Source organism: Leptosomus discolor, unplaced genomic scaffold, assembly GCF_034619465.1.
Source record: "Leptosomus discolor isolate bLepDis1 unplaced genomic scaffold, bLepDis1.hap2 HAP2_SCAFFOLD_112, whole genome shotgun sequence".
NCBI lineage: Eukaryota > Metazoa > Chordata > Aves > Leptosomiformes > Leptosomidae > Leptosomus > Leptosomus discolor.
Genome location: NW_028237866.1, coordinates 261,895 through 277,666, shown reverse-complemented (window position 1 = coordinate 277,666; position 15,772 = coordinate 261,895).

Below are 15,772 nucleotides of genomic sequence, written 5' to 3'. Positions count from 1 at the left end.
ATAGCCCTACCGAGGGATAGATTGCATTAGCAACTCTCTTTGATTAAATTGTCTGAGCTCTGCCTATCCACCCTTCCATCGTGATGGCTAGTTGTGACAGTCTCCATCCAAACAGCCAATGTACTCCTCCATCCCCACACCTGCAAAACACCCAGAGCAAAACAAACCAACCCAGACTAAGCTTTCCACTTGATATTCATCTCCCCTAGGGAAAAGGATAAAGCACAAACAACACCAGGCAGATGGCAGCTACGTTGTTTTCTGCCCTACTGGCAGGGGCTCAGAAACAATGGCAGTGAAAATGCATAAGATCCAGGACAGAACAAAATAAAATAGTTTCTCATAATTTCCTTTCCAACAGTTTGACTTTTCATTTCAGGAAATGAGAATATCATCATAATGGCCACAGTGGTAGAAATTCAGAATAGCTAGTTCCGAAACAAGCTCTGCCAGAAGGACTAGCTTATAGCTATCTACGGGCATGTATATTGTGTGTACATTTACCTTTACTGTTGCAGCAAGTGGGGCTAGCATGGGGCACCTGAGAGCTATAGAGGGAGAGTGAACTTTATCCAGAACTCACTTCATATGATCTTCAAGCCTCCTCCCCTGTACTTGTTGCCATGCAGTCGCACTTCCCAAATGCATGCCAGCAGTTCCTTTAATCACACCCCCACAAGTTTTTGTTTGTCTATTAAGTGCCGACTGCATGGCCTGGGGCAGGCAAAGCAACTGAGACTTGCCATATTTCAGACTCACACCTGCATCTGGGATGCAAGTGTGATCATCTAAGTGTGGTGTGTCTCAGTTACTGACTGTTCAATAAGCAATAACGGAGAGGAGGGGGCTGGGTCTAAGCCACCTCATAGCTTTTTACCTGAAGCTCCACACCTGTCTGTGTCCAGTGACCTTGTCTAGCAGTCTTGGGCTCCCCTGTCCACTGCTCTGTTCAATGCATACACCATTTGCAGCTACCTAAGCCTGCCGTAGTCACTGTGGTGTAGAGCCTGGATGGAGTCCAAAGTGTTTTGCCTGAGGTTGCGAGGAAGATCACCAAAGAAAGCTGTGATTTGAAGCATTATCTCCCAAATCCTAATTAATTTCCCTACTGGCAGGGACCCCTCTCCCTCCTCTTGTGGTTTAATTTGCACACCTGAAATAATGAATGAAAATAGAGCAGAAGTGAGAGGAGAGAGACTGCTGGGCTGGTGCAGGGCTTTGAACACACCCTCGGAGGGGAGCTCCAGTGTGGATGCTGGCTTTCTTGCTCTGGTGCAGGGGCCTTTTCCAAATTCAACTCCACCTGGGAGCCCAGGTTACAAATCTTCTCAGGCCTCAAGGGCCTGAGATCCCCTTGAGGAATTGCTTCCCCTCACCCCACGCCAAGAAAAAAGACCTCCATTTAGTGCTCTGTAGATGAAGAGCCTGTGTGTGCAGCTGTACATTTACATGTGTATGCAAGAAACATGCATGCTTTGGGAACTCTCTCTGTGAAATTTTGGACAGGATGATGCCAGAAGACTTCAGGAATGGTCCTCTAACTTAAAGGCCTTTAATAACACAGGCAGTTATAGAAAATTTGTGATGACCAAGGGACTGACCTAATTTTCTTGCAGGATAGAGTCTGGTATGAATAAAGCCTTCCTCCTGTCTCTCGTTTCTCCTGTCTAAGTATTGACATGGATGCCCTTTAAGTTTTATCTTCCACTGGCATCAAAACTGTTCTCCAAAGACTTCCAGTTTCACATTGGCTTTTATTGTACTAACAAATGTTAACTCAATTGAAACAGCAGACTCTTGCGGTCTACTGTTTGGGTGAACTGGGTGCAAAATACCTATCTTAGCAAAAGTAAAATAGATAGGGTGTACAGCGCAGTTCAACAAGAGTTTTTACATTCCCCTCTGTTGTTTTTCTCCATTTTTTTTAATTACTTGGATAAATATTTTTTAAAATGATTGCTAGGCAGGAATGTTTCAGAGCTGACCTGTATCCTCTAAACAGCTTTGACCTAGTGATCTCAGAGGTGAAGAGAAGAAGTGGCTGAAACCACCAGCAATCTCCAGCTGCATCTATGGCATTGGACAAGTTTGATCGGAACCCAAATCCTGACAGATCAGGGCCTGTGCTGTGCAATTTTTCATTTGATACTCTCCAGCTTTGATTTCTGAGGAGGGGAAAGGAAAGGGTGGGTAGAGGATCAAAGGCACCAGCTATGTCCACACCCTCACTTTAAACCTAAACCTACTTGCTTTAGGATGTTAAAGAAGACATACAGGAAGAACAGAAAAAATATAGAAGGAAAAGTAGAAGAAATAATGTTTGCAGAGAGAGAGGGAAAAGAGGGGATTTGAAGCTCATATTCCATTGAAAATTCAGCTGTGTAAATGTAAACCTTACAGAGAATCATATACAGTTTTTTCCTTCAGTTTTGGCATATATACCTCCTGCCGTACGACTGTCCAGAATGGCACAGGAAGGACGGTTTTACCCAGTCCCTCTTACACCACCCCATCAGAGTCACAGTGGATTGTTTGTGTGTTAGCATGGTGCCTTCCCAGCTGGCAAAGAGCAGACACAAAATGGAGGAAGACCACAAGATATCATTGGAAGAAGTAAAGTTGCATCAACGCTTTCTTTGGGGAGACTAAGCCAAGGAGTGGGTTGAGTTCTGGTGCTCTCCTCTAATCCTTGTCTAGATATCCATCCTCTTTCTGATAGATAGCCTATGACTGTAGAAGTGTAGTGTGAGCTCACACAGACCGCAAATCCTATCTGCCCCTGGGGCACATGATCTCAAGCCTTTTCTAAAGAGGATTCTGGGGTGGGCTTATTTGTCCAACATTGTTGCCAAAAGAGCAGCTGGGAAATGCGGAGGCAGCTGGGCCAGGCATGGTGAATGTCCTTAAAGACTGATCTAGTTGAAGAGTGTAGCTCCAGACAGGAATCCAGACTGGAGGGATTTCAGGCCATTTGGTTGGCGTCAGGGTGGTTGTCTGACCTGGAGGGCAGATCTGGGAGAGATGCCATAAGAATAGGCTCAAAGAAGCCAGTGCCCAAAAGTATGGGACTGGTTGAGGGAAAAGGCCTGGAGTACAGCCTGTGAACCCTGAGAAGCTGTATCTAGATCAGCGAGTAAGATCTGCTGCATCAGACTGGATTTGTCAAACAGAATTAATTTCCTTCAGAGCAGCTACTCCCAGGGCAAAAAGAACTCTTCATGGGGACCAAAAGCCTTCACGGGGTCAGTGGAAGTTTGGAGTAATAGACGGATTAAATAATGTTTTGTATATGCGTATACTAGGGATCACAGACCACTGTGCTATAGATAAGGGTGTTAGACAGGGTCTTGAGACACTTCTTGCACTAAACTAGGGTTCATCTTCCCCAGACATTACTGGAACAGCTGTTACTGGGGACAATCCTGCCTTTAGTGGAAGATAGCCTGCAGATGATTAGGCCAAGAGGGGGTCAGCTAGGGTTCTCCAACACTGCATCGGGAGAAGTGCAAAATGAAGCAGGTGTTGTGCCATACTCCAAAGGGCTGAAAGAGCAACCAAAGAGCTTTGGAAAGGACCTTTAAGCATGATGAAGTTAACCTGTTAGCGGTGAGACTTGTTGCCAGCGAAATATCGTGAAAAAAGCTAGGGGAGGTTATTTAGGGATTTGGCTTCAGGAGTTGTACTATTGCCTGTTCCTGTGTAGCTGGAAATGCTCCACAGTGACCCACAAACAGAATAGCATTTGCCTTGGGAGACAGAAACATTCTTCTATAGCAAAGCCTTTTCAACAAGAACTGACCAACCCAAACTCCTTTTTAGAAAGGGAAGCTTCTGCTAGGACCAACAGGATGCCAGTCTTCTGCAAACTTTGACTCCATGAGAGACAAATGTTCACAGAATGAAATCTCCATGAGAGAGAAATGTTAACAGGAGGGATTTCCTGCAAGGGAAGGGGATGTTCTGAAGATGTGATTCAAACTCTACTCAAATGTTTCTTTTCCATTGCTGCCCTCTGGTTTCCCTTAATTAGTCAGTTTATTTGTCACTGGATTGTGCTCCAGGAGATCGTTGGAGGTGACATTCACAGTACCCCCAGCATAAATCGTCCCTTCTTATCTGCTGAAGCTATAGAGCAAAAATGGGCCAAATTCCTTCCCTGGTGTGCTGTCAATAGTTACACTCCAAATGAACTTGGTCTAGTAAGCCACTTTCCTTTAACAATCCTTTCACAAACATAAATTAGATAGGTTGTAGCCAGTAATTTCTGGCAGAACCTTCATCAAGAAGTTCTCCCTGTAGGGAGATGGAAAGATTGGTAGCTTTTTATCTGTCTTAATATCTGCATTCATGCTGATATAGGGCCTAGAGACCTCTGTTTGTCCTCGTAGATGGAACAGCAACAGGACCTACTGAAACACATGCACAGTCACTTACAAATGTACTTCTGCGCCAGCCTGGAGAGTCTACCAGGGAGTTCATTCTAAATGGCATTGTTCATTCTTTGATCTCACTGATAGTGTCAGCGAAGGAGGCCCCACTTGCGAAGCCACTGCAAAAACCTTATCTGATTGCATTTATTAATAAGCTAGGCTGGATTTGAATGACTCATCTAGGAGGTAATGCATCCCATTGCATAATCCACACACTAAGACGTGCAACCCTTGCTTTCATGAGGTGAACTGTTCCAAAAGGTGGAGGAGAAACAGCACGGAGAAGGGAGGACTGAATTTAGAAACAATATACTAGCTGATGTGTAGCATTCAAGCATAACTGATAAGAGAGTAACAGGTGCTAAACTACCAGGAAACACACCAAAGAATGACATACCTTGTACAGAATCATGAGACACATTGCTCAGAGGACAGCCTGGAACCCAGACACGACTGCCTGGCATTAAGGTAATGGCATGGAGCCATTTGGTGTAAAGACCACACGGGTTTAAGAGAAGATGCCCAGAGGGCTTCTGCCCTATAACCAGTACACAGCATGTGCTATTTCCTCATCATCTATCACAGAGGCTTCCCTTGGCCAGAGAGAGCAAAAGATTGATTATTCTTGGCTGATCTTTTCTTGCTGGACAGAAGGTTCCTGGGTCACATTCAGATTTAGCAGAATTGGTCTTGTCATTCTCAGATTACTAGTTCAGCTGCTCCATTAGGGGAAAGTCCAGGAAAGGAGAAGGAGGGGAGAGGTTCCAAAACTTGAAACTGGAAAGTCTGAGACATGTGCATTTCTCCTTTTTGCTCTCAATATGATTTTGAACCACATTTAATGTAATGTCACCTTTACGAGGTCATCAGCTCTGAAGTCCAAATCCCAAACCAAAGGTTCCTCTGGTAATATGAACCATGGTGCATTTCATCTCCCATTTGCTTTGCTGTTTGCATTTGCAACAAAAAGCAGTAGGTTTAGGAAAAACACATGAGAAAAACTAAGCATATTCAGTCAGGGAAAACTCATGGCACACCTGTCCCCTTTACGAATACGTGACCCTTCCAAAGCCAAATGCTTACACCGACCTTGATAATTACATCAACAGCAGGGAAGCATCTCCAGCAATATCACATTCTTGATTGCTGGAATTCTAATAATTTGTTTTTAATTTTGTAGGTATTTAAACAGATAAGAAGAAACAAAGATTCTTTTCTGGATCTTTGCCTTGAAACAACTATTCATCTTGCTCCGTTTACTTGAGGCTAACGAGTTCCTTTCTTCACCTCTGTCTAGGTGGTATTTCTGGAGACTGAGTTCCTTGAACTAATACAAATGAGCAAAAGGACTTAGTTCAAAATCTCATGCAGGCAAGGAGAATCTTTGCACAGATTTCCAGATGCTATGGGCTAGATCATAAACAAGTGCTGCTTTACAGTTCCAATAGTGCAGTGCTGATCACCTTCATCTGCAAAAGTAGGGACCCAAAAGATCCTTAAAACTTTCTCCTCTCCAGAAAGTGCAATCTTAAACAGACACACATGTCCCCAAAGCCTCTTTAGAATGTGACTGGAAACACAATTCTACTACACTAGATCATTATTCATTCTTTAAGTACAGCTGTATTAGTTCAAAGACAATTTAAAAAAACTGGTCAGAGCAAGCAATGGAACCTGATTTTGAATGGTCATTTCACACCCAAAGTTAAGCACAAATAATAAAGATGCAGCCACACTAAATTCACTCTGTCTCTATGTTTAGAGAACATTGCACAGGTTAGAAATAGAAACAATAAATTAAGTGTTTAAAATCAGGATAAATTTACTTCCATTTCATTGCCAGATTTGAACCTGAAAAAATGGTCTATCTACACATTTTTCACTAGTTGCTGCCTTCCAGAATAGATGATGGATAGGAAACATCAAGCCAGAAGCTAATATTACAGTAAGCTGCAAGCAAAAGGGAGTTGAAATTGAAAGCATTTCCATACCACGGGCACTGCTGAGTGACTGCCATGTTAATTATATGATCCCTTCTTCTAAAGCAATCTTCCACTTGGATACCAAGTATAACTCCTGCCAAGAGGTTTCTGAAATGCCATCAACAATTGTGCTTTCTGACAAAAAGATAAAGTTAACTGATTGTAAGCACCCTTTGCTGATGAACTCAAAAAAACCCTACTGTCTTCTCTTCCTGGAGAGACAGCAAATAATGTGGGTCATGTGCATTAATATTTTTGCACTGACATAACTTTGGCACAGGCCTTGAGCTCTTGCCAAGGTGCCACCTGCAACCGACAGCATACATTTAACACAACGCAGAGCAACAGTCATATAAAATTAAATCACAAGACCTTACCCAGCCCAGTGCCTTACCTCTGGCAAAGGGTCGTAGGGGATATCTGGGAAAGAAGTATAGGAGGCAGGGCAGATATAGCATGATCCTCCTCTTAGCAGTCCTCCCCTGGCCTCTGTGTGATTTAAACTCATCTTGGACTAAAGGCTGTTTCTCAGGTTGCTGTGATTAGTGGCCACCAAGACAAATCACTGATAGATTAATCACCTTTTGAGCCCTTGTGTAAGCTGTGAATTCGAGGGCAATCCACTGCCTGATAACTTCACTGGTGTTCTGCTAACTTTAATATAATAGAGAAGTAAGTACTAACTGTTCCCTATTCACTTGCTTTGCATCGTTCATAATTCTACAGGGTTCTATCATATTCCCCTCAGCCACCTCTTTTCTAAGCAGAAGCTCTCTAGCCTGTTCAAAGCCTCCTGGCAAAACTGTAGTACCGTGTCTTTTACAGCTTTATAATCTTTTTTTAGTGGAGTGGGACCAGAACTCCACTCACACACCCTCGGTCTATACCATGGTGAAACTGTATTCTCTGGTTCTGTCTCAGTTGCTTTCCTGATGTTCTGTGGGTCTCTGTGACTGACAGCAGGGACTGAGCTGACATTTTTAGACAACCAACCATCATGGCTCCAAGATCTCTTTGTGAATAGAAACAGCTAAATTATAGCTCATCTGGATAGTGATTCTCTCTCCACGCCATGTGCATTACTTTGCATTCGTCAAAACTGTATTTGTAGAATTGAAATCTGTGATCATTCAGTTTCATTAGTAACTTAACAACAGAGAAGCAGCTCATCTGGCAATGGAGAGCTGTTTTAACCACAGCCAGGATTGTTGTCACCCAAACAGATTAGTGGTTAATAATTCGTTGATATAGCAATCTACAACTGCATTTTTTACATGTGTGGCTAAGGTCATTTTTCACCTCTGCTTTAATTTGAATCAAGCACTGATTTGCCAGAAATGTTGTAGAGTAATGTAGATGGGTTATAACTGAACCAAGGCCAACTTTGTGTCCAGATGGGAGCAGCACTGCCCTGGCAACCTGGGTAGTCTCCTCAAAAGAGGGAAAAGATTGAAATTGCTGGGGGAATCTATCTTTCACTCTTCTTCCTAACAGCGATGCATTCCCTGGACACCTCAAGACTACAAAAGTTTAGCAGGTCTTTACACGTCATCAATACATGGATGGGAGTCTTCATTCTGCTGTTTCATGGCAGCTTGAGTTCTTTTCTGCCTCCTTTTCTCTTTAGCCTCTTCTCTTTTCTGATGCCTGTTCTAAACATGGAGCCACATTCATGAACTCACCAGCTCCTCTAAACTTTCTTCTGAAAATCTAGATCACCTTATGGCTGCAAAACATTCCTCTGTAGGACTGGGTACTAAGTATAAATTGTTCTGCTTACCCTTCATTGTGTTGCTTCTTCATACTGACATGCTTTCTGCAGACATTGAAATTCTGGATCAGGGACTGTCCTGTTTGGTGTTCGTTTGCACAGAGCCTAGCCTGACAGGTACTTGATTTTAAAATATAAGGAAAAAATGTTTTACAGGTTTACGTTATAGCTGTCCCAGAAAGAGCTGGCATAGTGTATTTTTGGAGAAGGGATAATAGAAAGAAGGGGCAGTCGCATTGCTTTTCTGCGATAGTTATGCCCCTGCTGTTGTCTTATCGACTTCTCATCCTTTACCCACAAACTGTTAAAATGCTTATAACAACAAAGGATGCTTTTTTTCCACTAATCTTGACTCATTTTCAGTAATTTTCCTATAAGCACCCAGGGTTAGAAATGGCAAATATGACACTGTGCCCTCCTGGCTCAGATGTGCTTTCAGCCTTCAAAAATTGTAATTTTATTCCTGTCTCTGCCACCAGACCAGTGATATTGTGCCAAGATGTTTCCTCCTCTGGAAAACAAAGGTAATTATTTTGGAATCTTCTTTGCAAGTCTATTGTGAGATCTGCTGACACAATGCACTGTGTAAGAGCTGGACATGATTGTTGTTGTTATTCGTCCCACAGTTTACGAGTGCATTTGCAATCCCTCCTCCTTCCTCTTTTCCTTTTCATGGAGGAGGCAGAAACTACCAGCTGATGGGATCTACACGATTTATTTTTTTTTTATTATTGACCTTTTTCAAAGCCTCAGCAATTATTTCTTTCCCTTTCTAAAATACACATGCAGCTCTAAGGACAAGTCAAAGACTGAAGTGCTATTTTTGAATGGGTTTCTACACTTATTTTTCTTTTATACCTTTTTCTCTCTTTGTACCCCCTCCTTAACAAAGACAGAAATGAATGGAATTCCATTTTAGAAAGACATGAGAAACAAATGCAAACATGCATGCATCAGGCAAGGCATTCTCCAAAACCTCTTCAATTGAAAGAGCAGATTTAGAAAGACATTTGATGCTGGTAGGCCGTTGAATTGTTACCAACAGGCACAGCAGGATACCTGTCCATCTAGCTATATAAATAAGCAAATAATTATCATGCACAAGTAAATACATATGTATAGAAGCATGTATGTTCCTTGGAGCAAAATTGCAAAGGTGGAATTAGGGTAAGCACTCTCTGTACATCCCTTTAAAAATTTTACTTCCTGATTAATATGCTCAATGTTATTTACAGAGCTTTTTTTAGAGCAGTTCTCTGGTTCTCAACACCTCCTCTCCCCGCATGTTTTATACACAGCCCTGTTGCATGGTGATTACCCTGAGCAAAGAGGGGACCTTTCTGTGGGCATCTCTTGCTTGACTGTTGTCAGCACATTGCTAGTTAACTGTAATAGAATAAGGCACCGTGATGTTGCAGTCAAGCTCCCTGCCTATGTCTGTAAATACAACTCGGTGAGGCCCAGTTCCCCAGGGCATTACCCAGCTCATCCTTTGCTGGTAAGAAACAACCCTTTGCCAGGATTTGGTGCACTGAGCGTTGGAGATTTGGTCCTGACAGGACCAGGGACCCCTGTAAAGACAGGTTGCACAGAGTGCAGACAAAAGTCAGACCAGGCAGTGACATAAAACAGCAGAACCCTTTTCATTCTCTTTGGACATCTGTGGAGCTCCTTGCCAAAAAGACATTGCAGGACTCCAGACTGAAGGCTGAGCAGGAAACAGACCTTTCCAAGGGAGAGACAGTAATGGGCAGAGTTAGATCAACAAGGAATAAAATGGCCACGATTAGAAGGATGAAAGCTGCTTCACAGCTCAAGTCCATCCTCTGGGAAGAGACATATGTGGGACTCACTTATGTAAGGCTCTTCCACCCCTGGCCCTGATGCCAGGCTAAGATGTTCTTCACAGGGTGGTCAGCCAGCCATTGTCTCCATGGACTTCCCCAGCCCTGTGATGCCTTGCCAATATAAAAATGAGCCCATCATCCTCTGGCCACTTTGGAATGAGGTGAAATACGTTGAATGGCTCTCATCACCTGCTGTTCAGCTTCTACACATGCCTGTACAAGCTGTGAGGAGCTAAAGAGTCAGTCCTTTACTCTGCCTCAATTTCCTCACCTATAAAACATCAATCAAGACCTTTTAGTTCCCCCAGCAGTAGTGTAAGAAAATTATACTGTTATGATAGTTTTCTGTGATGTGACTGCCTCTGTCATAGGAAAAGGAAAATCTTTTTCACTGTGAGGTTGACAGAGCACTGGAACAGGCTGCCCAGAGAGGTTGTGGAGTCTCCTTCTCTGGAGACATTCAAAATCCACCTGGAGGCACTCCTGTGTGACCTACTCTAGGTGGTCCTGCTCTGGCAGGGGGGTTGGACTAGATCTTTCGAGGTCCCTTCCAACCCCTAACATTCTGTGATTCTGTGATTATTATAAAAGGTCTCATTTTCATCTGGGGTCTATTTTCTAAGCTCCAAAGAGCAGTTGTGATGTGGCATATGTTTTCTTAGATGGTCATATACAGGGACATATCATAAAAAACATGATTCTGGAACAGAAGGACAGCACAGATTTTGCATTTAAACCTGGTCTTCACTGTACTTGGGAAACGTGTCAAATGTTTCAAGAGACAGCAGTGTAACCTTTTGTCCTATCACTGGTCTCTTTTTTTCCTGCCTGAACTTTACCTTTAAATTATACTAGCTAGCAATATCCACCAGGCGACGCTAAAGTAATCTGAGATCCTGGGCCACATTGAAGCCCTGATCACACTCTCCATGTCCTAATCCTGCTCCTTATTGTAGCTGCAGGCAGGCAGGGAGGTCGGCAAGGGGCAACTCTGTACCACGGAGAGGCGGCGTGATCTTCCCACCTCCAGAAATGCTGGTTCAATTTGTTGGTCCAGTGCAATGCAGCCCACCACCCCTTCCAGCTTGAACACAGGGTCAGGGTGTAGGTGACAATGATTTTATGATTTTACTGTCAATCCTTTGCCTGTGTGGGCTTTATGGCCAGAGGGCTGTGAAAAGGAGAAGGAGTATTTGTGTCTGGCAGGCTGAACGAGGGAGGGAGCTCCAGGCATGGGCGTGATGACAGTAGATGGTGAAATCATTAGCCCAGGATTATAGAGAGATGGGGCCTAAGCCACAAGAGCAGAATCTGTATCCAGAGCTTGGGGGTGGTGGGGCTGGGCTTGGGCCCATCTCTAATTCAAGCTTCAGCGCAGAATTCAGCAAAAAGACACCAGGCCCAAGGGAGCAAAAGCAACTTATCCACACACGCAGATTAGCAATAACAGTGGAGGGGATGAAGAGAAATACCTGCCAAGTACATTTTAAAAATATTAATGATCCCTTTTTTTTATTTCATTTTTTTCCCTTTTTTTTTTTTTTTCGCCTAGTAGGGAAGCTCCTCCCCACTTTAGTATCAGATCTGGCGCCTTGGTTTCCTTCTCACTGAGACATTCCGTCCATACCCAGCATGATGAGCAACATGGCTCTGCCTCACGATAAACATGGTGACCCAGCTCTCTGGATCCCTCCCTTGGAAAGGAAGTGTCCAGCCCATCTTGGAAAGGACAAACCGCCTGTCAGGGCAAGGAAGCTGCAGGGTGATTCAGAGCCAGGGCACTCAAATTCAGCCTCCTTTGGAAAAAAAAGTAAAAATAAAGGTCACCTTTAGATTTCAATCAAGATTAGAATTTCTCAGGTTCAGGCTTGTTTTAGTAAGGGGGCTGAACCAGATTGCTAAACTGAAACTTCCTGGCCCACTGGGGATATTTCAGCTTTGGAGTAAAACCTTGTTTCCAGCTCTGCAGGTTTGGATTCTTTTCTAGTAATAATTCCATATCCCTCTTGAATAAACCAGTAACAAAGGTGGTGTATGGTTAATGCTGTGTCTGGTTCCGTGGACAGTGTCCCTTGCAGTGTTTAGGGAAGAGGATGTAGAAGATTGGGTAGCTGGGGGGAAAAGGCTTGAACACCAGTGTGGCTCTGGCAAAACATGAAAAAAAAGAACTGTTCTGTTTAATTCTTTTTTATGCTTCCAACCTAGGATGCTCCTCATTTTATGCCTTTGCAGTGGTTGTTTCAGGAAGAGCCATCCGAAGAAAAGAAAGTTGGTGGTGGATAGGGTGCACTGAAAACCATCTGTGAGACATGCATGCTTGTAATGCTTTGATGCATTTAATCATCCTTTTGAACAGAAGTCCACACTCCTGAGGACAAAGGTCTATGCCAGACAAGGATCTTTCCTACTGGACCATTAAAATGCAGCTGGACTGCTATAAGGATGTTATTGCTACAATCATTTCAACCTTGGTCTTTACCTACTGGGTATAACCTGACTGGCGGATTTGCACCTTGGAGGACTGGGATTGCTGCTGTGATGACAAGAACAGCTATTGCTGCTAAGGCCAAACAACCATCCCCATCCATAGAAGTTCCCCTGTGACACTAGACAACAGTGGGTGCCATGAGAAGAGCACGGGCAGAAGGCAATCCTGTCTTTCCTCTGGTTGCTCTCAGTTTCCAGTCACATGGATGACTTTGTATGTAAAAGCTTTACACATATTTCTCCCTCATGAACTGCTCCAATCACTTGTTGAATTTGGTGTCCTGAGGCAAGAAGTTCCACAGCTAAGTTACCTGTTATGAGAGAAGACACCTTTTTTTTGGATTTGAACCTGCCTCCTACTAGTTTAACTTGGTGCCTGCCCAGCCTCTCCTTCCCAGCTGCACACAGGAAAAAAGCAATCCTTCTTGGGAATGGGGTCAACTGAGGAGATGACCTCCTTTCATAAACTCTGATGGAAAATTTTTCCCATGGTTCTAAGCTGCGACAAGATGAGTTCACAGAGTTGCATGGGCTTGGATCAGAGGCGGCTCTGTACAGCGGTTGATGTGTGTGTGTGATAATGCATGGACTGGGCTGGCACAACAACATGGCTGTTCACACTGTCTTCTAGTAAATCTGTTTCAAACTTGACCTCCAGGGTATTAGTTTATGCTCTCACCAGGAAGAATCATTTGCTGTTGCTGTTCTTATTCTTTCAGTAAATAAATCAATCCAGCCCAGATTTTGACCTTTTACAGAGCTAAAATGTAAACAACCACCCAGAGAACGTAGAAGGGATGGAAGATGTGGGAAGACGTCTTTGCAAAATACTGAGACATTCATTTTCCGACTGAGCAACTAAGTTTTCAGGATTTGTGGACTATATGACAGCACTAATTGGCAAGCACTAATTGGCAAATTTAGAAACTAATCCTGCAATATAGAAGTGAAATAGCCATTCAGTAATAATCCCTCTTGGAACAAAGACAGGTAATTCAATATCTTTGCAAAGTCCACAGTTAGACTGGGGCCATGGGTTTAGTGAACAGCTTCTCCAGGGATTGCATTTGTAAACCATAAACAGATTAAGAAAACCCACTCCTGCAAATAGCCTCATCACAGTGAATTTTTCCCTTACTTAAATCCTATCTGCATTTGTGCGGTAAAATCTCCAAGAGTCATGGTAGGAAGGAATCTTCTTGCAATGCAACGTTTTGCTTGATCAAGCAAAGAAGGGAGGAGAAAAAGAAAAGAGAAAAAGAGAGAGAGATGTCCTGCAAAAGAAATAAATGGCAATATTTGGGTTGGCTTGTTTTGTTTTGTTTTGTTTGTATTTTTTTTTCCCCCAAGATCCTCCTAAGTGTTTCTATGGCTCTGCGAGTGAGGGGTTGTTTGCATATTCTTCTTTGCTATCAAAGATCACTTCCCAGCCACATTGTTACAAAATACAGATATACTGGATACAGGCAGACACTAGGTTAGAAACCTACAGGAGGTAGAGGAAAGAACTTGTAGCTATGTATCTCCCCTGGATTGGTCATGATAGGTGAATGAACACAAAGCAAGAATGATCTTTTATACACAAGTGGCAGGCATGCTCCTTGTTTTCGTGTCCACATCTTTAAAGATGTGGATCTGCATGAATATGGCTTATGAAGGTGAAAGATGTATGACTGGGGAAAATCGTTGTACCCCTCTTATTGAAAATTATGTCTGTAAGGGAAGCCTACAACGGAACCAACACCCACCCCCCCCAAAAAAAAAAAAACCAAAAAAACAAATAAAAAAAAGAAAGGTCAACAGAACTGGGAATGGATGGCAAAGAGCCACAAATGTATACGCAGGGTTATGCGGAGAATTATACATATTATAGATAGAAGAAAAATGCTTTACTGTAAAGTAAAAACTAACATTTACCCTGTTTCAGGAGGCTATGCAGAATGCTTCCCAGCAATCAACTGAGGGAATATCCTTCTCCCCAAAGAGTTGCTTTGGTCACCCAGGAGAAGACTGAGAGCAGTCTTGACAGGAATTTGTAAATGTTGTTTTCAACCAAATGGAGAAAATACTACTAAAGAACTAATGTCTTTGCACTTCTGACGGAAATTGAACAACTTAAAGTTACGCAAAATGTGGGAAAAATAAAGGAAGATCAGATTTGATCTTGCTGTGAGCTTATGAGGTGAAAATTTTAAGCCTGTTTTCACTACTAATAAGGAAGCAAAAAGACAAAAAAAAAAAAATTAAAAAGAGAAGAAGAAAATTCCTTTGTCAGGTCACTTTCTAGCTTTCCTTAAGGTCATTCTGTCCTAATGGTGCATTTTCAGATGTGGACACCTGCCCAGTGGGAACTGCACTGAGCTCACTATTTGGTTTCACAGCATCACTGGTGGGTAGCTATGTGTAACAAAGTCCAGGCCACGTGCATGCAGACTCCATGTTCATAGCAGAGAAAAGACTTTGGGGATGATGTTCAGATGGAATGACAGAGAGCTGACTTTTTTTTTTTTTTCCTAAAAGCAGTTGTTACAGCAACAGTACAACATTGATAAACTGCCTGGTTCAGTGAGCAGGGGGATGCATAACCATAGACATGATGACCCAGAGTTTTGGAGGTATTCAGATAGCCAAGTTGCATTAATTTCAGAGGGGGTGAGACACTCTGAAATCTCTAAGCACTTTGCCATTCTTCCATATTATCTGAGAACATTCTCGTTCTTCATGCACTTACTCAGCTAACATCTCTACAGTATCCTTCCTGTATCCTTACTCCTAAGACTTACTCATTGCAATCTAAATCTTTGTTGTACCATGTCTTTCACTTGAGTTTATTCTTTTTTTATATCCCTGTGGCTTCATCCTGTCACATCCACTAGGACTTTTTTCTCAGCCTAGCACCAAAAAGTCCTTTTTCTGATGTTTCTGTTGCGGTTCCATGACCTGAATACAGAGAACCTGCCTGACTTACTTTTCTTTTAAAGGCTATCAGTCTTTCTGTTGGCGTATTTTGAGGGTCTGTGTCTCTGGTAACAAAGCAGGAAGCAGGCAAGGAAGTGTTATTATAGCCATTTTAAGAAACTGAGACAGAGAAAGGGAAAGAATGAGAGAGCAACTGCCTACATGAGTCACCCAAAGACAACAGGACATCAAGTTCCAATCTGTAATGTCACAAAATACCCTAAACCTAGCCACAGACATTTCCTTCTATTCAGCAAATCATGAATGACATGTTTCTGGTACTCACCTATGCTAAGG